General features: G+C 37.8%; 1 protein-coding gene across 2 annotated transcripts in view; it reads left to right on the plus strand.

Annotated features, from left to right (window-relative positions):
* Positions 1-22,437, plus strand: part of LOC113152665 (inactive N-acetylated-alpha-linked acidic dipeptidase-like protein 2) — a 385,573-nt gene that overhangs the window by 28,729 nt on the left and 334,407 nt on the right. The window lies entirely within an intron of this gene.

Genomic DNA, 22,437 nt, shown 5'->3' on the forward strand with positions numbered 1-22,437 from the left:
GAGAAAGCAGGCTTCTCAGGTAATTGAGGAATGAGTTCACATGTACTCAAGAAACCCAGTTACTGGAAATCTGAGTGTACATGCAACAAAAGAGTAATCTGATTTCTCCTATTTTGAAACTTTTCGTCCACATACTCGCATTTTTTTCTTTCTGTCTTTCTTTCTTTCTTTTTTGATATGCGTGTTGGGAGAGTGCTACCACATACACACACAGACTGTCACAGTGCTCGTTTTTACAGCACAATTTGGCTAATTAAAGAAATACATGGTGAAAAGTAACATTTTAGTTTTAGTCAGATTTAAAAACGAGGCCACATCGCTTAGTGTAATCATCTCTCATTTCATCCAGTTGCTCCTCTTTACTAATAGTAGTAAAGTGGTGAGTGTCACCAGTCTTTGTTATGCACACACGCTCTTGTAAAAAGCCAATAAAAAAAACGAATTCTCTGGAAATCATGTTTCTCTAATCCCCTACCCCGAACCAGGTTTCCTGTTTAAATGACAGTTAAGGAATCAGCTTTCTCAAGAAAAACAACTATAACCTGGTTAGCATGTAAATGCACTGAGTAAGAACTAAAGAAGTCTTTCAGAGCATAGGCATAGGTGAAATGTCTTCAAGAACCTTAAGCAATTTGGGCTAAACATTACCTGGGTGTCCACCGAGGAGTCTCAACATGTTGCTTTTGGTAGTATTTTCAGCTCATTGTGGGTGAGTACACTGTATAATTTGTAAGGCCAGACATATTATTGAACTACGAACAGGGATCTGTTTGTTCCACATAGACATTATCAGTAATTTATATATTATTTTGTAAATGGCAATATGCAATATATTGAGTAAAAAGGAAGAAGACTGGAGAACTGAAGAAAGCTCAGCAAGTCTCCATTGTTTGGCCTGTCCCATCCGTGGTCTTAACAGTTTTTAGATCACTGGCCTTTTGCCCACAGTTTGATTAATATCTACATTTCAGCCAACTGATGTATATTTTTGGTTGTTTCGCTGTATATTGGGAATCACTTTTAATTTACTTTTGCCTTATGTATTGGTTTGATACTATTGTATACAGTTGTCATTGAAGGTGTTGATGCTGAACCCCTATGAAGAGGAAGAGACATGGTTTGATTTGAGTGAATGTCTCTGCGTAGAATAAAACCTCCTTGTTCAGTTGAAGAAGCTTTATTAGTAGATCAGTTCTGGACCATTCTTGAATACCTAGGAGAATTTTTAAAGTACAAGAAAAGTGGTGAATGCCATGAATTTATTTAGATTGCTTAATTTGTAGTTTCAGTTTATAGGTTTTTATTGAATAAGGGATTTTCAAAGACACATACACTAAATGCATAAATAATAAATCATTGCAAGGAAAAACGTTTATATTATGAATAAAAGCCATTGTTGCATATTATGGTGAATTGAGATGCATTCATAAGAGAGAATGATGCAACAGATCTCTTCTACAGTGCCCATCACTGTAACCCTGGGGAATACAAGGCTGCTGTGAATATAAAATCTACATAGGCAGTGCGATGACGCAATTTTACCAGAAAACACTCTGCCCACTGTGTCTTAATGAGGTGACAGCTATGAAACCTGTTCACTGTCTCATTTACAATATATTGTTCAATTTCCCTACAGTAAGGTAGTCCCAGGAGGAAGCAACGTTATTTCAAATACATGTATTTTCATAGAGTAGCTTACATATTCACAGTTTTCCTCATTATTTTAATTATCTGAATTTTTCTACTAATAATAACTTGTTCAAATATGTTTTAACTTTCTACTATATTACTAATAATTAAATTAATTAAATCAAATAAATGCAATTAGTGTACAGCTAGTTTAGAATTGTAATATAATTATCAGATACTTTGTTAAATTACATAAACATTTATTATTAAAAATGTTTGCAATTTCCATGTAATTACATTGAAATTTGTGTGCTATTACAACATTATTTCAACAAATTTTATTTGCTAAAATATCCTAAATGAGAAAATAATCACATTTATTAGTAATTACCCAATAAATAGCAAGATAGATAAAGATAAGATAAGATAAATACATCACGATATCTATCACAATTTCAATATCTGACAAATTACAAATTTTTTAACACTATATCAAACAGACACTAATCACGGCAGTTACCTTGCAAATACACAGGAATTTACACCAAACACGTACAGTAGACAATTTCTAACATTGTGGTGATTACAGGGGGCAAAATGGGAACATGCATGCTGCAAAATGGCCACGTGCTTCGTACCTCACAATTTCACAGTAATTTCCACCCAACTAGTACCAACTTTCTAATATTGTGGTAATTACAATAAAATATCCAAAACACAAGTGCTTCTTATTTCTTACTTACAGTTGTACAGTTTTGTCTATCAATCAGTCTCTCTATCTATGACACTTAATACAGTATATGCCTTTTTTGTGTTCTGCAAAAAGTAACACTGTACATTGTTAAGTGACAAGTAACAGTACATTCGTCTGCAATTTAATCATATATGACATGCCAAAGCACAAACAAGCACAGAAATGTTTGATCTGAGTTAAGTTTTTGAAGAAAATCTTCAGGTTATAGGCACAAAACACACAGCACTGCAGAGTGGTCATCAGCCGTCGCTGGACAGCCCTGTGGCACCTCTGACTCACCAAAAAAAGCCCTGTTGTTAACTCTACTTACACTTATGTTGTTTCTCTGGCATCCTGACATTGAATATTGTTTTTGCATTTTTACTCTGAGGTGCCCCGTTATTTACTGTGTTGTATTTATTTTATATTCAAGATGACAATATAACATTTAACTGAACATAGACAGATACAAATTCTACATTGTTTTATGTTCCAAAGTCGAAAAAATATAATCAGTTAATTCTTGACTCCAACAGATACTTTAGGTCTGAGAACAAGGTAATAACTTATTAACTGGGGCGAGTGAGAAGCATACAAACATTTTTACTGACAAATATATTATGGTTTGGCTTCTTTTAGAAGGGCTGAATGAAAACAATGTTCAGAAAGACTTTAGAGAAAAAAAATATATAAAAAAAAAATATCCTGAACAGTAAGGGGAGGATATGTGTCCCCATCCCCAGGGGAAATTAAGCCACTGTAACAACCCCATGTGGCTAAAGTTTGATTAATTCAGTGTTTAATCCATGGAGTCAGCATATGATTAAAAAATTCCAGCATACTACACCGCTCTTCCAGGAAAGCATTTGTAAATAGTAAATATGCCACACAGAGTTCCTGGCTTCCTATACTTTCAATCCTATAATTTGTTGTCCCAGCTCTCTCTTTTTGACTTATTAATTCAACCTCAGTCCACTCCCCTGTCATCATCTCTACTCTGTTGTGACATGTCCTCCCCTCCTCATCTTCCTCCATCATTCTTCCTCTCAGACACACATGTGGCCCAGTATATGAAATTGGAGAGTGACTGACAGGCTGGCACCTGGAAATACCCATCGCCTTCCTTTTTTTTTTCTAGCGGCTAAAGCCCTTTAAAAGTGTCAGGATGGTGGGAGGAGGGGGTCGCTGGTAGGCAGACAGGGGTCTTATCTTCCTCAAACACCTGTAACTGCTCCATAGTGCCATTTAAGGCCTGATCGCTGCATAAATAGGTGACAATGTGGATTTGTGTGTCCCTTTAAGAGATGCTGCAGAATAGCCAATTAGAGGGCCCCTGGGGATTGTGAATGCCCTTTTTTCTTCAACCACATCTTTATTCCTGAGTTTGAGATCCTTGGTGGGGTTTTGTTTATTTGTTTGCTTCCTTTTTTTAAAATTATTATTATTATTATGGATTACCGAATGTGTATTTTGATAGGATGTTTTAAAGGGTTTTTCAAGAGTTTATGTGCATGATTAACCCTTTCAGGCGTGAATTATGAGAACCTCAGTATTTTTATTACTCAAACATTCAACAATTATGGGCTTAAATGTTCTTTAAGCTCTGAGTAACAGAGACATAGATGGCTGTTATTTATAGAGATGACATTTATCACCAGGGTGGAACTAACATTTTGGAGGAGTGCTTTTTCTATATATCCATTATTGTGTGTGGACATCACCTGATTTTGGTCATTTGTAAGTGCTGTAAAGAATTTAGGAAAGTCGATGTTTTGTCTGTTGGTGTTTTGATCTGTCATTCCAAATTCTTTCATGTGTTTCATTTCGGTTGAGACTTGGTGACTGTGTAATCACCCAATGTGGTGAAAAAAACAAAACCAAACATTATCAGACACAAGAACTCCAAGGTTACAGTTAGGCATTAAGACAACCTGGTTTAGGGAAAAGATCGTGGTTTGGGTTTAAACAAAACAATGACCAAAGTGAAAACACTGATTGTTCTGTGCTTTACAATAATGAAACATCTACTGGTGTGGTTTTGAAACTGTGTCCGCACAGAGTTTTCATTCATCCCTCATCTTTCCACCCGGAACTATTCATAGGTAGCTCAGAGACACATTCTGATTGAATGAGCAGTGTGCACAAGCCTCCATGGTCACTTTATAGGCTCCACTGGGGGACATGGCCGGGCAACCGGCGTGTCTTAAAGAATATCCACGCATGCACCTGACCTCGGGAAGTAATTTCCCGTACAGTACCTATAAATAGTTCCGAGTGGAGAGAGTCTCTCACTCAGAGAACCCTGGTTACTCGGCTAACCGGGTTGATGTATGTAGAACTTCACCTTTGTTTGCATCTAGGTGATTAGTTAAGCAGAACATTTAAAGAGTGCATTAAATCACTAACTGTTGGAAGATAGGAGTTTACTGTAGCTTAGTATAAGAGCAAAAAGAATTGACATAGAATTTAGCTAAATATTTTAAATCTGTTCAGGTGTATCCACTTCATTACACTTGTAATTTATTTGTTCCTGTGTAAATAAATTGCAAATGTGATGTTGTTTTAGGAAACAAAATTACTGTATGAAATATACTGATGGAACTACATTTAACGTAATACATTAACAAAACATAAACCAAAACAGTAACCCCACACAAAGTGTTGTAGTAACATGTATTTGTGACTTGCCATGTACATTGCGTAACTATTTTATAATATTAGTGTAATGCAGTTGTAGTTATGTAACTTACAAAAAGTATTTGTAGTTGAGTAAAAAATAGATTATATCACACACGCCTGGATATGCTAAGAGAGCAGAGAATAGCTTCCAAAGCATGGAAAATAAATAAATCTTGATAATATAGCCCAGTTTTTGTTATTGTATTACTCTTTACATTGATGTTAGTCTTTGTTTGCCTTATCAGAAACAGTTATTGCAATGTAAAATGAAAACACATCCATTCCTACAGTAACTCTCAGTTGCGGCTGGACAGGGCTGTCTCAGGCTGGAGACCCAGGGAGCCTGTTAAATCTCTTACACTTAATTAACATGTTCATGTTTGTTTTAATCAGCTGCTACTGGGCTGAGAATAAGGCAGCAGTAATGGGGCGGGGTGGGGGTGTTTGTTCATGGCAATCAAGGCACAGCCCTGGTAAATATTAACAACACAGTCAAATGATTAAAAATGGTGTTGTGTTTTTTTATAAATACGGATCATGTTGAGTAAACTTCACCACTTAATGAACGCCAGCAAATGGGAGATTTGAACATAAATGCACACTTATATTGGCTTATGAAGCTGCATGTTCTTTTACAACAGAAGCAACAAGCTGTCACTACGTTGGGAACAGAGCGGTCGTGCTTAAAAAGCCGCCTGCTTTTTCATGTCCTTCATTGCTATACATCAAAGCGGACAACTATGAATAGACGGCAGCACTTTAAAACGTGATATTTAAAACCTATCGCTTTTAGCTCGAAGCAAAATGAAATAAAGTTGGACAAAGCTAATTGTTTGCACCCAGCGGGCCTTTCAGATGTCTCTGATGACTCCTTTTTACCGCAGTCTTCAAAGTCAGACAAGAAAATTAGAGAGAATCCCATAAACTATTTATTTTCTCCAATGTCATAGAGTACAATTTCCTGCTTAGAAGCTCAACAGTTTTATTTTAGAGTAACATGCCTGTAAAATCTTTGTAGAAGGCTGAAATCGCTCTTAAAAACTGACATAAATGCTCATCACTTTGTCTTCAGCGCTATTATGTCATTAAAGATTAAAGTGAAAGTGAAACTGCTTTGAAGCAATGTCGTCAAAGTCGGGGAGTCTGTGGGGAGAGAGTAAATTCAGTGGATGGCGGGGGATAAGAGGCTCTTAATGGAACGCGGCGCTCTCTGTTTTGTTACATGAACTTAGACGCAGTATCGTGGTGAGCTGCTAATGACTGACCACACAGGTCACACACTCAGATGTAAAGCCCAGCGAAGAGTTTCAGTCCCCTCTATTGTGTTTGCCTGTGTGCACCTTTCACAAGATGCATGCTGTTGTGCGACAAAGTAGGAACTGAATTGTGCAGCAGTATGACTTTAATGTAATACCATTATGACTGTGTTTGTTTTTACATTGTTTCACGTGTTGCTGTGCAGTCGGTGCACAAGTGCATTGTAATGAATGTCAAAGGGTACCTTTAGCAGGTCTCCTGTTTCCATGACAGTTTAGCAACTGTGAGACAAGCCTCTAAACAGTTAATAAGTTGCGTTCATCCATGTTTTTCGGTGTTCCTCTGTATACAAAGACATATGTGTATATATCCAGTATTGAAATAACGTTAAATGAATTTGTTTTTGGTTTACAATGAAGATATTTGGCTTTCAGAAGATGGACATGGACAACAAAGGTCTGGAATTTCAGCTCACTATGGCAGATAACAAAGAAAATGGCACCAATTTATATGGGCAGAAGTACTGGAACCGATAGTTTTAAAGTAAATTAAAGTGTGTTTAATTCCTAAAACCTTCTACTTCTTCCCCTCTCCTGTGTTGAGTTGTGTTTTAGATCGTTGTCTTGCCGTACGATGAAGCTCCACCCCTAGTTTTGATTCATTTTTCTATATATTAGCAGACCAAATTGATCTGTGCACTTCTTGAATCATCCTACTGCTACCACAATGGCTTTTATCATTGATAATTATTAGTGAGTCTAGCCTCAAAGCAGCCATGCAGCTGTTTATGGAGCAGTTTCTATGGTTTGGATCATTCAGAACACTTTGCCCTTCCCATCACTTTGACAGAGGATAATCTCTCATGAGTTCATAAAACTTGACAAGACTGATGACAAGTTTGCATCTTGTGTTATAGCCTCTGTATTTTTTTTTCTCATTAAGTCTAGATTGAATGTGGCTTATGATACCGTCATCATTGATTGTTGTTTTGGGGAATTTCTCTTCAAAGCTATATATTTATTTCTGTCATTAGCTACCGTTGTTCTCCTTGACCAACTCATTATGTGTGTGTTGTTCACTACACCAGTGCTTTCTTTCCTTTTCAGACATTCCAATTTGTTGTATTGCCTATACACTAAGTTTATATAGTATTACAGTTTTACTATCTTTCTTCAGATTGAGACTTGCTTTTTTGCACAGACAGCTCTCTTGTTCTCATGTCGACTTATCCTGTTTTAACAACAAATACCATTTTCACAGACCAAACCATAGGCTAAAACCAAGAGTAGTCATTTAGAGCTGTTGATTTGAAAATCAAACCCCTGTGTAACATGACTCACCTGTCAGTCACATGTTCCAGTATGTGACAGCATGCTGCAGCACCCAGAGACGGCTCAGTACTGTATGCCTGCAGATCATGTCTTTTTTCTGTGCCCCTCAAAAATCTGTTTCTTTATTATCAAAGCCATCACTTCTGCGGTGGAAATATGACACAAGTATGAAAAACAATGCAATTACACATTATTCACAATGGTGGAAGTGTGTCTTCTAAACATTGAGGGTTGTTTGCAGCCTTACTATTCCCGTCAAGTCACAGTGTGACTTTCAGAGAAGCCCCAGACGTGTAGAAAACGCCCATTCTAACCAGGGGGTTCCTGACAGCTCTTGTAACTTGTTGCTGCTGAGGAAATAAATTCCCAATGAGTTGGAAATGAGTTGAAAACAAGTTGAAAGTGTCTTCTGACATCTTTACTGCAGAAACAGACCTGAGACCGAATCATCTGCTGTCACAGATGATGAGGAGCTCAAAACGAGCAACTGTCAGAGAAAATCATTTCAACCACCTCCAAGAGCCTGACAGTGAGTGTGTGTGTGTGTGCGTGTGCGTGTGTGTGTGTGGGAATACAGTTCATAAGTGTTTATTTCAAATTTGAACCTATTTAAGTTTATTATCAGGCTCATATCGTATTCAGGTCACTGTGGTCGACTTCATCTCTGTGCATTTTACCTGCTCTGACTTCTATTCTAGTCTATTACACGACTATTTGATCTGTGAAAAGCACGATTAACATTCCTAGAATACATACCCTCTTTTTCTCTGTGTACCAACCCTCCCTGTCTGCCTCCGTGTGTCTCTCGTCCTGCCTGTTTAACTCTCTGTATGCTACTCTAAGACTTCACATCATCATCCATATAATCCTTCTTTGTGCCACATAAGTGGGATTAAATCAGGTTTATCCTGCCGTTCTGTGCTTTGTACTCTTCATTCACCTGTGCACACACACCCACACACTCTCTCTCTCCCTCTCTCTCTCTCTGATGAGTGTTGGGCCCTTTGCCAACAGTCAGATCTCAGTGGGGCCCATCCATATGGCCGACATGTTCAACAGTCATTACAGGGCCATTTAACACGTCTAATTGTTCAACATTTGACACCTTGTCAAGACAATTAGTTCAGATTATTCCTGCATTAGATATTGTGCTGCCGATCTTGTCACAAACTGGATTTTTTTTTTCTTTTGGGGCAACAACGGTCCTGTGTGAGGCTGTTCTTGTGGGTAATGCTGGTGTGATTTCCACCATATACAGTGGCAAGAAAAAGTAAAACTTTTATTTAATGATATGATTAACATTAAACAACACTTTAGATTACAACTGCATCTGAAGTAAATAAGCCAGTGTACTTTTTAGTTATAATGGTATACCTGTACAGTGTGTACCAATAGAGACTTGTTGGTGCAAGGTAACAGGATGGAAACATTGGGAAATAAGGTGGAATGAACTGCGGAGTAACTAATTATAGTTTTGTAGTTTTTCTAAGACTACAAAACTACAATTGGAGGGAACGAAAACTACAATTGGAGGGAACGAACTGCGAAGGGAACGAACTGCGGAGGGAACGAACTGCGGAGTAACTAATTGTAGTTTTGTAGTTTTTCTAAAACTATGTTGTTAATACACTGCGGTGTATACGGTGGACAAGGGTCAGCTTAGCCAAAATCAACAGCTGTCAGAACACAGTACATTGGAGAATAATCAGAGTGCTCATGCTGACACTTGTCCACCACAACATTAACTAACACCACCTGTTGATGTTGATGCTGTGATCAATCAGTATATTTGATACGTGCTAAGAAACAATAATAAATTCTAGATGCATATTATCAAATCTGAAAATCTAGGGAGAAGGGTGTTTTCGTGATTTATCACCACTGGAAGGTGCAGAGGCAGACATGATATTTTTTGTTGAAACGAAATGAAGTATTTATTATACTGTCTGCACATACTGTACTATTATTCTAACAATTGGGTGGGTTTTTGCTTGCATTATATCTAGCATATATACGTATTGATACGTGTGGTATAGGTACAGTACTGTGCCAAAGTTGTAGGCCATCATTAGCTGTATGTTTTGGCAATGCTGTTATGACCCCATACAGGTTTATTTCTCAGTCTCTCTATTAGAATACAACTAGAGCTAGAGCTCAAGGACAACAAAAGGAGTGAAGGACTAGTCAAAATCCGATGAGGAGTGTCTCAGAGATTCTTCTGAGAGACCCGAAGAAGTCCGGTAAGGACCTGGCTTAGCATCTGGCAGCTTCATATGGATACTAAGTGGATGCTTACATAGTCGGAAGAATCTTGTTCAGGGATAGTCTTTGAGGAAGGAGAGCAGCCAAGAAACCGCTTTTCGTACTTCTAGTTCTAAAAGCTGACAAATATTACTAAACCTATTATCACTGAATGAAGACCTGTGAGGGTAAATTAGACTTTTGTGACTAGAATAATCATTGCAAATGTTTGCACAAATTCACACTTTATGCCTTTATTTTGTAGTTATGCATGATTTCATAGTATGAGTTTCCATGAATCCACTGACGTTCTATGTTTGGCATCAGTCTGTGTGCGTTTGTGTGTGTGACATACGGTGCAGGCGTTCCTCCAGAGAGAGAGAGAGAGACACGGAGTTGGGGCAGGGAGAAGGTTACCTCTGGCATCTGTCTCTCTCTCTCTACCTCATCCACATTTTTAATCCCATCAACACTCCCCTCATCTCTTTTTCTCAATATTCTTTCCTGTCCGTTCACCCCCCCCCCCCCCCCCCCCCACACCCCTTACCATGTCTATCTTCCTGTCTGCTTTTTCCCTAATTTCCGCAGTCATTACAAAACAATCTGGTACCTCTATCTGTCATATTCTTTCTACCTGTGCTCTCTCTCTCCATATCTAGCAGCTACAATCTGTTTTTATGTCATTGGGAGTTAGCAGGTCAAGCATTAAGGCTAATCTAAATTTCATTCACTCTATCACTGGGGAGTTTATAGTAAAGAGGAGGGGGGAAGGGTTGCTGCTCTTTCTTTCAATATTTATTCTTGTCTACGTCTCTAGCCCTTATCTTTCCTCTCTATCTATTGCCCTGTAGTGTGCTATTGTCATGAAGTCATACTACTGAAGGGCACTGTGTCTAAAGGCAGGTCAGCAAGACTGAGTACCATAACACTCCCATGGGTCAAATCAGAGGGTAGGAACAAAGAGTTTAGTTAAGCTGTAGGACATTGTTGAATTTAATTGCTCAACTTGATTTTTAACAGATGGAGCCCAGAACAGTGGAAGATTACTGACCAATACATGGTTTTATTAGCCTCTCTAAATGTATGTGTATTCGATAGATCTGTATTCTGCAGATTTGTATTCTATATACATCTGAATCTTTAGGAACATGATAGTATCACTATCCATTTTTACACACTGATAGCTTTAATGGAAACAGTGACTCTGGGCTTTGGACACGTCGAAGAACTGTCAGTTATCTTGCGCTACTTCAGTGTAATAAGAGAAAATCTTTCTGTTGCAGAGTTGCTACATTTAACTATTTCGTTTGTCTTGTTTATATATTTGTTTTTTTCCTTTCTACTGCATTTATAATCAAAATAAAAAACAAGTATATATTAACATGAATAACTTAATGAGCAGTAATGTAGAGACTATACCATTAAATGTAAAACCCTCATCAACAGTAAGAATCTGAAAGTCAGTAAGTACAGAAACATTTAGGAACAAAGGAACTAACGTGACCAAGATTTGACTTTTCTTTTAAGTGTGTATATTTATTCCACATAAGAAAAAGTCTTTTACTGATTATATGTGATGCAGCTAGGTTTATTTTATCAAGATCTTCAAGACAATTACCACATTAACAAACTGACACACACTGCACACAAAGTCCAGTAAAAGGCGATTCGCATTTAATTATGATTTTGTGCTGTGTTCCTAGTAATCAGCTCAGGATCGGTTTTAGTGTGCGTTCATGTGTAAAGGGCATGTTGAGAACATCCTTCCCCTCCACCACAGAATCACACGCTGGGGAGCATACTTAATCACATGAGAGCACATGAGGGGATTGTGACTGCCATTACAGGTCACCAAACAGTCACATCTTAAAGATATGTCTCTTTTCCAAGAGAGAATTGATAATAGTATGCATGAATTCACAGTGCTGACCTCTGTGTGCTGTGTCACTTGTTCTTAAGACAGCCTGGATGGGGCACTTGAACAAGCCTATTAATAGACTGAGATGTCGCTTCGTGTTCATAGGCACTTCAGGAGAATAAGAGGTCCATGTTTCTTCACCTTCTAAAAAAGGAATGTCAGACGGTGTGTTTTTTTTTTTGCTGGTTAGATGATTAGAATCTATTCCAACTTCAGCACCAATAATCTACAGTATTTTGGATATTATCTACAAACCTACACCTTTTTTTTGTTTCCTGTTTCCTGTGTCCTTACCAAAAGTGATTAATCTACCCACAGTTGTCATTCCTTCAACACTGCTGATTAGATTACTTACCCCATCTCATCCATGTGCCTTCAAACAACATTACATCCTCCATGTCTACTTGTTGCATCTTGTAATTTGCGTCTGTAGAAACAGAAAATCAGTAATTGAGGTTTAGCAAACAAGGAGTCCTATGGTTTGGAGGGAATTAGACTGTTAAAGACTGGTTAACTTAGCCACAGCGCTCTCCAGGAGTCCTAATTTCAGCTATGTAGTTTAAACACCCTCCTGATCCAAATATATGTACTGTAGCTGGCTCCAGAATGGACACTTAGCTGTGTCTGATGTTAGTGAGCTACACAACACTGAGCATTAATCAGATCAATAAGTGCAATACCATTTCTCAATTTCTAATTGTAATCCTTTACTACTCATAACTAAAAATAGTAGCTCCATACAAAGTGATACTACCAAACAGTGATTTATGATGTCCACAGAACATACCTTGTTTAGCATAAACATAATAACAGACAAATGGGTGTGTAATGGGCAATACGTAATATATGAGCAATACAGTATCTGGGCCTTCTTGAGGCAATTAAGAAGAAAGTGTCTTTCATGTGTTACTGATGGAGTGCAGCCTCTTTTCCAAAAAAAAAAATCAGTCCAGGGTGAAATAATCTCTCTCTTTCTGCTTCTGGAACTTGGAGTCATGAAAGTCCTAAAGCAATGCCAGATTGCAGCCAATCAACCTGTCAGCTAAGCAAATGATATACTGCAGTCTGCTCTTGACCTTAGCAGTGAAGGCAGAGTACCAAACAGTGGTGGAGCAAGTCAGAATGGACTGCATAATGGCAGAGTAGAAGTGCAACTTTATTGACTTTGGCAGGTTAAACCTCTTCAGCAGCCATGGCTACATCCTCTGCTGCGCCTTCATTGTTAGGCAGCTGATGTTCTGTTCCCTGTGGAGTTACTGGTTGATTGTGGTGCCCAAGGAGCAGAAGGGCTCCACGGTGCTGTGTGCGGAGCTCCATAAGGTGATGAGGGCAGACGGTTTGGGCTCCTTCTGAAAATGTACAAGCTGATGGTGCTGATGGTTAGGAGACCTGTTATCTCAGCTTCATGTGCTGCTTTCTGTCAGTCAAGAAATCTGTGATCCATCTTCAGGTGGTATCAGGCTCACTCAGCTGAAGAAGCTTGTCCTAGCAGGGCCAGAATGAAGGTATTAAATGCAGAGCTGAAATCCACAAATATAAACTTACAGCAAATGCTTTAGAAAATTCTGGGTTCTGGTTTGAGGCTAATTAAAATGATATAATAGTTTTTATTTCATCAAGCACAGCATGTGGTCAAACTGTAACACACAACATTAAATGCACCTAGTCCATTAGCTTCCTCGTTTAGACCATGACCTATGTGACCTTCTCTGTGATTATGTGTCATGATGGATGTACCCAGGTACCTGTATTTAATCATACTGATAGTCATGATGAAGAATTTACTACCTAGAACTGACAGCATGACAGTGACATATGTTCACACATACACACACAGGAAATACCCATTTCCCAAGGGGAGGATGGTGGATTTCATAGCAACCCAAAGAAAACACATTACCTTTTAATTATGTTCTTGTGTGTGCTTCTGTGGTTAGATGTGTGAATAGACAGAAAATAATATACAAGATTATGCATATAATGCATAGAAAATATTGTGTGTCACCTATTTGAAAATTCACAATCATGAAATCTACATGCTGACAGCATAAAAAGTACCAAAGCGCTTTGGGCAAATGGAGAAATTAAATGACTACCACAACCTTTTCAACTTAGCTTGGGCTCTAGTTGATTCGATAATACTGCACTGTATATCATATGGTATAAAATAAAAGGTCAAACGGATAACAGAATGCATTACTGGATTCATACGTCTATTTAAGAATCACAGTTGAACACTGAAAAAAACTACAAAAAAACTTGATAGCTGAAAGGAACCCAAGAAAACAACTAGCAGTGAATACATGTTTGCTTCACACCTTGCACAACTGTGTTTTTATGTTTTCTGAGCTGGGTCTAGTCACAAGTAAATAATAAAAAAAGGCTATATTTCCATATCAAGCTATGATCATAGGATCAGAAGTGGGGTGTGAGGACCTTTCAGGCCGTCCAGGTTATTGCAGCAGTTCTGGTATGTCAGAACCTTTGTAGTCATGCAAACATTCATAAACACCTGGTTAAAATGATGAGACAGACTTGATTTAATTATGCTGGAAGACAACACGTCTCAGGAATGTTTAGGAATAAAAGCGACATGTTTAGGTTTAGTTTTTTACTCTTCAATTTCATCTAGGACTGGACACCACTGAGCTTGGATTATGTATCACTCATCACAAATTACTTATGTAGATGTTGGCTGCTCAGTCAACCAAAGTATTTACAACATGGTTCATCAGACAGTGAAATATTACATCCAATACCCCTAACCACCACCCCCCCCAAAAAAAAATAATTTAAAAATTTCCCAAGCCACCTTGCATAACACCATTATTATGTGCTCCCTTTACTATAATGTATCACACAATGAGAGTAAACAAAACGAAAAATGTGCACCGAGTTAACACTTTCAGTATTATTGTAAATGGATAGCCAAGTTTCAAGTATAGTTTTCAACTTGTAATGCATATTTCAACATCAACACTATTTACAGATTTAAAATTACACTCATGAGATGATCACTCATGATTACATGTCACAAATGTGCTATCAATAGTTAACAGTGCCACGAGGTTCACAATTTCTCTCAAAATAGAGAATGATTATCATTGAAAATATTAGGTTATATAAAACTGATGACAAGCTAACAGTCTATCAAGCACAGTGTCAGCTGCTATAAATACAAAATTATACTATAACCTTTACAGTCACTTCCTCTGAATGAAGAATTTGACATATTTGCTTCTGGCCTTATATCTTCTTATTCCTATGTGACACACATAAGTATGAAGGAAAATATAAATAAAGAAGACAGGGAGGTGAAAGATGGAGGATAGCACTGCAGGGAAAGGAAGAAGTTGAGAGGTGAAGAATGGGCAGAGCGAACATATAGGCAAGCAAGGGACAGATTGTGTTGTCTGAAGTGGGGAGGTGCAGGCGAGCGGACCTGGCAGATGGAACGCTCAAAGCCTGCTTGTTTTCCCTGAAATGTCACAACTGTGAAAAAGGTTTTATAAAGCATCAATCACAGTGGAGCTGCCCCTCCAGGAATAGTCCTGGGGCTTGGGAAATGAGACCACCGCACTGAACTGCAGAGGCAATCAGCACTGCATGGTTCAGGTGACCGAACTGCTCACAGAGACGAGGAAATGGAGAAGAGAAGGCCTGAGATAGAAATGAGTTGGGATGAGCAGGGATGGGTGAGGAAAAGGTGAAAAGGGGACAGGAGGACATTAAAGCTATTTGTAGGCACTTTATTGTGCTGACATTACCTCAAAATTTGACTACCCTCATATATAGCTTTTAGGAGATTGTGCAGGTCGTACTCCTTTGGAGCCCTTAAGGAACTCTACAACACTACTAAAATTTAATCAGCCTGGTTAAACAACTCGCATAGAATGAACAAGTTTTCCCCCAAAGATCTCACTAAGTCATTTGTTGTGCTTTGATTTGACCGTTATCATTGTTGCATAAACCAGTTTAATTCAATTTGCATGCTTTTTATAATCCGCCCTCTGTTTTGTGAAGGCTATCTGTAAGTTATGGCACTTAAATGTCTCTGATTGAACAGGGATTTCTACTTACCCATATATCCTCTGTGTTTGCAATGCAGCTCGTATGTGTATTTGTGTGAAATTTGAGCTCTTGTGAGCAGGGAAATGCTATGTGGCCCTTGTTCCACTGATATTTATGCCCACTCCTTAGAAAATCAACTCAACTACTTAGAAAATCAGCTTCAGGTGCTAAATGCTCGATTTTTCCTTTTCTTTAACCATATCTGCCTGATGCCAGGCAGATCATGTGCAGCGACAGCAGTCGCCTGGTGCTTGAAAGAAGGCTAATGAGAGCCGTGAGACAGAACTAAGTACTAAAGTTGTGTACTGGAAAACCAAAACAATGAGCTGAAAGATGCTAAAATGTCCTCCAGAGCTGCAGCAAAGTGTGGAGATGCTTGGTAATTTTGTGTAGTTGTGACACTATGACAGTTAATGTCAGTTTATGATATATTTTGAATCCTGATCGAGGATAGTTAGTGCAGCTTTAAAGTAAAATGCCAGATAATTTGTGTTTTGAATTGTGGTATAAATGCATGTAATCCTAGAGTAAACTGTTAATCAAGCATCTGCAGTAGTACTGCTTAGAACCGCCACTGTCGCCCCTTGTTTCATAAATAAATCCAGCTCAAGGTCTGGAAAAAATATTGTGTGGGAACTAAACACAAGCAGGATATTTTCTGAAACATTTTTTTGTTTTATATATGTCACCTTACATTACTTATCCTCGTTACCATTCCTGTATATACAATTATCTATGTACATATCTGAATAATAAGGAAAACACTAAATACAGTGAATTAGATTCCACAACTGACTGAATACTACACATCAAAAAATCTGCTTACCACACTATAAACTTATCCTGCACCAACCCATGTGAGCTATTGTGGAACACAGTGTTCCTTTGTGATTGAATGAGGCTTTTTATAGCTTCTGTTACACCAATTTTAGGCCGTGTATGAAATTTTATATGACATGCAAAGTGCTTCAGGTCCCCCAGGCATTTATGGACAAAATATTTTAGTCTGACTTTGCAGAAGTGTGAGAAGCAAGTATTTTATTGGAAGTGTGTGTGTGTGTGTGTGTGTGTGTGTGTGTGTGTGTGTGTGTGTGTGTGTGTGTGTGTGTGTGTGTGTGTGTGTGTGTGTGTGTGAGAGTCACCCCCTGCATGCATCCCTGTGCTTGTGTGTTCTTGGGTTGATTAACAAGGAGATGCTCAGAGGTAATTTATGTTGGATAAACAAGACAACAAGGTTGTATTCCTGATTTTACATTCACTTGGAGTAGGGGCAGCTGATAAAATGGAAGGAGAGTGTTATTTGTTGTCCTTTTATCAGTGCATATTTGTGAAGTTTAGGGTTTTGAAAAGTTGTTTCAATAAGCAAGGCAGTACCACTATTTCACTTTCTAGGCCTAGGAGGGTGTTGGCATTTTAAGGCGCAGTGATTTCATGTCTTTTCAAGCCGTATGTAACCCTTGTGCAACCTCCTGTTACATGCCTCAGTACCTACAATTCATTGTCTTATAATTGACTTCTAAAATTGACTTCCTGGAGTTTCTTAAACTAGATCTCAGCAACAATGGTACCCTTAGTACAGAACAAAAGTGTTTTCCAACTCTAGTTAACAAATTGTCTTTAAAGCTACTATCGTTATAATAAAAATAAGGATCAACCAGTCCCTCTAGGATTTAGTGGCCATAACATCTTTTTTGAAATGAAACTCACACTTCAAATGAATATGTCCACAATATATTTGTATGTTAATTGCTTCTGAATTGAGTTGAATCATAATCCAATTGGGGCACAGTTTGATGCACTGACGTTGGTGGGAGAATGTGGCGGAGCCAATATTTTAGCCGACAAGTTGACGAGGCTACATACAGTACTTCCTGTTTCCTATGCAGTTAGATGTAATTGCTACCCAAGACAGCTATATCTAGTATTTACTTTCTGTCTAACTTCTTGATAGGACATCATGTTCATGTCATGCACTCCCTGAGGATAACCCATTTCCCTGATTACTGCGATTTAAGTTCTTGTTTCCCTGAATGTCTACAGTAGAGGTAGTCTGATCAAAATTAGCTTTAGCTACAGAGTATCTCCAAATAAAATGACACATTTAGATTAACAACTGAATTGCTTAGACATCCCCCTTTTTCAACAGTCAGGTGCACACAATTTGCCAGACAAGCCAGACAGAAAGAAAGAAAAAAAAAGTGAACATTTAAAATGATAAACTATTAAAAACAGTTAATCAAAAGTAATTGGAAATTGGATGAACTTACATACTTACTGAATATTCTCATTCTCCATGCACATGATGTAATAAAGTAATTGAATGTAGTAATTTGATGGATTCGTTCATTGAAGGTACTGAAAGAGAGTCTGCATGAGGAAATATTGATCAAGTCAGTAACTGACTGATTAACATATTGTCCTGTTTAGAGAATGAAAATTACTTGAAGCAAATGCAGGACATAAAATATGTAGTCATGCTATAATTGTTACTCTGTCTGGTTACGATAATTTTTTAGATACATTTTTTATGCAGGAAAGTTTTCTGCTTGTGAAATAAAAGTGGCTTCTTGGAGCATTCAAACAGGTTATCCAAGATATACTACCATATACATTGTTTTTCCATTCCCTATTATACAAAGGTAACAGTATTTCTTCAAGGACTGCCCTTGTGACAGCAGACCTGTTGAAATTGCACCCCTTTGTTGCCATCAGCAAAACTGGGCATGACATATCTTCAAAGACACATCATAAAGACAAATTGGTTAGGTTTAGGAGCAAAAGAAACATGATTACATTTAGTTTAAATGCCATGACTTAACTTAAAATAACTGTTTTATTAACATTATGTTGCATGCATCACATCACTTACTCATGGTTAGAAAATAATAGATACAAATTCACACTGAACATAATTTCCGCGGGAAGTCCTGTGCTTAGCTGACCCAAGCAGCCACTCCAAGTGCTTCCTTATTTAATTTGATGTGTGCTATGCCATTTTATGTACACCACACAAGTAACCTACTAGGTTCATTAATATTCATATATGAATTTAATATTCATATATCCAATAAAGAGTGAAAAAAACAAAACAAAAAACAAAACAAGTTGTGTTTACAGTTGTTTTGTTGTGCCTTACTGTATATGGACAATAAGAAAGTGCTTTTAATGCACAAGTGAACATGTGCCTAGTGTGGACACCAAATCTATCTTGTCTATGTGACTACTACTGTATGTCTAGACATAGTGGAAGACACATATTGTGACATTTCCTCTGGAAAGGGAGAGAAGTAATGTACAACTTCCTTACATTGAAAAATAAGTACGTGAGCACTTCTGACTTGGAACAAGGTTTATCTGTTGAAATGGGTGTTTCAATTGATCAGAGTGTTACATGTTGCATGTTAACCTCTACAGTATTCAAGAAGGAAACGATTGCTCACAAAATGATTCAGAACTTTAAGAATAAGCGTTACCAAAGCACATGAAAGGAAGTCTGATGAATATTGGTGGTGAACTTTGGCAAAATGAAACTGAAATTAATCAGATGTGCTTATCAGGGATTCTTGTAAATGGTGCTTTACGTTTCTTGAATACTTAGCAAACTTTAGCCCTAGCAGGCATATTTAACTGGTAAGGTTGCATTGTTTCTAGGGGTCAAGTGTTTATGTATTCTCATAGGATTTTAGCATGTAGTGAAAACCATGGTTGCCTGGCAGCTGTAAAACATTGATATGCTGTGGAAGAACATGCATTGTAGCACATTGTGAAAAACATTAATTATTCTACTTTCAGAGCATGAAATTACTGTTAACCATTCTGTTGGGAACATTCAGTATGCCTTAGTGGGATTGATTAACAGTGTTGTTTTGAAGGAACTACATTCTAAATCGGAACTACATGCTGTTGAAACTAATTAGTGGAACTCCAGCTGATTATCTGCCTTCATTCACACAAAAGTGCCAGTGTGACCTTACTACATTCTTACCATCGAGGGCCACTTCCCTTTCTGCAAGTCATAAAAAGTAAATGGGCGACTGCTAAAGAGTCACACATACCACACTGTAAATCAGATGTAGTTTGTGGTTTAGCAGTGGGAATAACAGGGAGTAGAATGTAGCAGGTTTCCATGCAAAACATGTTAACATGATGTGCTGGTAGTAAATAGTTTTATGTTATGTCATTATTTTAATAAATAATACTAAAACATGTAAGGACATACACAAAACAAACATCTATGACTCATTATCAGTCTAAATTAATGCATTATACCTACATTTGGTTAATTATATGTATATATAGTATAGTGTTTTATTTTACTTTACTGTGTTGATTATATGTATACATATTTTTTTCCTGGTTTACCTGTTTAATGCTTTTGTAAAAAAAATAATACATATGACATCTGTACATGCAGTTCAGATTCAGTCTTACCTTCTAATCGCCATCCTTGAGAAATCTTACTGAAAAGGGAAATATCAATTAGAAACCTTCAGTGTGCTACCAGGCGAATTGAAACGTGAAATGCGGTGGCTTTGAAATAAAGTTATTACAGAGGCAACGTTTCAGCACTTAAGAGTAAAAGTTAATAATCGAGCCCTTTGCTACAGAGGAAGCAAAAAGAAGAAAAGGAAAAAGGAGATGAAAGACAGCCACAGGTTAGGCCACGATGAAAACAGCTTCATTTGGCCAAATCGTCTCATCTCCAACTTGAAAGCAGGCCTCTTTTGTTCTTTATTACCTTCCCTAACCCTCTACCCAACCCACACGCCCACTCTTCTTTAATATTCTTTTTTTTTTTTCCTTTGCTCTTTTTTCCCCACTCACCCTTTGCATAATTATAACACTGATATCTTTGTGATAGCCCTCCACTTGAAATTAAACATGCCCCTCAGGCAAAGAATGTTGTACATGTGCACACATTGCACATACAGTAGGTATACTGTGTATTAATGATTGGTCATCCAAGCTGGCCTCTTTCCATTCAGTTTCACCATAAAATATGCAGCTGGAAGAACAAGAATTTCACTTATCAGCTGGTATTTTCCCTCCTAATCTTTAGCTTTCAGCCTGCTTTTATTTTGTAAATCTGCATCTTCTCTGCATGCCCTCCCTACTTGGTGTACCTTATTTTTAAAGATGTACTAAGGGCATTTCCTGCACTTGAGTAATCAATAAATAAATACCCCTTCACTCCACCCTCTTTTTTTAACCTACATCAATTCCAATGCAGTAGAATCTCTGTAACAGAACAGCATGACCTCCTGGTCAGTGCAGGGAAAGCCCAAAGCCATTTATAATTAATACAGATCCACTTTTCCACTCTGGAGTCTAATAATTGCTATTTTTGTAAGTGGCAAAAGAAATTTTGAAAGGATCAAAGCTAAGAAATGCTGAACCTCAGCACTCAAAGAAGAGAACACTTTGATTTATTTAGTTCTTTTTTAAGCTCTACTAGCATGATGCCCCAGGCATTACACTATTGGTCATCAGTCTGCCATTTTGCTAACATAAGGTTAATACGCTAGTGCAGGGGTGACTAACCCTGGTCCCCAGGAGTCACTATACTACTTGTTTTCTAACTAGCCCTGCCCTACCTACTGCTGATTGGCTAAACACACCTGATCCAGGTAACCAGAAGCTGTAAGTGCAAGGATGGTTGGAAAACAAGCTGGACAGTGGCTCTCTCAGGTTTTCATATTCTAAAAAAAATAGTCCTAATTTTCTCCTTTCTTTGACATTAGTGTGTTGGAGTCACCAAACTCTGCTATTTGCATAAAGTATCAGTGAATCTGCACATCTGTGAAATGTAGCATTAGGATATCCAATGCATTTGGATGCATATTCAAATTCCCTTTCACTTGTGGGAAAGTTTTATTTACAAAAGTGTAAGAATAAAAACAGAAATCAACTAAAAACAGTTAGTGTTCACATTTGAGAAGCCAAAACTCTTAATCTATTAATATTATTTGTTTTCAGAACAGTGCAGTACTATGACAAGAATAAAAAGTTCATGGTTCAGGCAGCAGGACATTGGTAGCCATAACAGTAGCCATGACGAACTTGAACACGTTCCACCCCTACCAACTTCTCACAACTCTGCTTGACAACATACAAGTCATGTGCTCAGAAAACACACGGCATCAGAACATATTCGAGTAAATGATTGCATACCATGCAAAACATAGTTTTGCAATGTAATTAATTATTATGAATATGTCTGGACCACTACAAGAAAACTTTATGCAAATCATCTTAAATTGCTCCTAGTATATGTGCCATTTATGAAACAGATGTCCTGATCAAGTATTCTGGCCCAGTGCCTTCCTTCACACTGACGTGGTCAATTTCTTAACCAACTGATCTGCAGCTGTATCGACTGTTGGATTTTCACGTGTTTCATTAACACTCAGCTATGGTTGTATAGCGGTGTTACAGAGTGGAGTATCTTCCCCCATAAACAACCTTTGTCTGACACCAGCTACCACTAACTTAACAGAGTCGTTAAGACAGCTGCAGACTCTTCGTCATTAAAATGTTACACATGTTAAAAACTACAACAATTCAGAAGCATCAAACAA

Source organism: Anabas testudineus, chromosome 4, assembly GCF_900324465.2.
Source record: "Anabas testudineus chromosome 4, fAnaTes1.2, whole genome shotgun sequence".
NCBI lineage: Eukaryota > Metazoa > Chordata > Actinopteri > Anabantiformes > Anabantidae > Anabas > Anabas testudineus.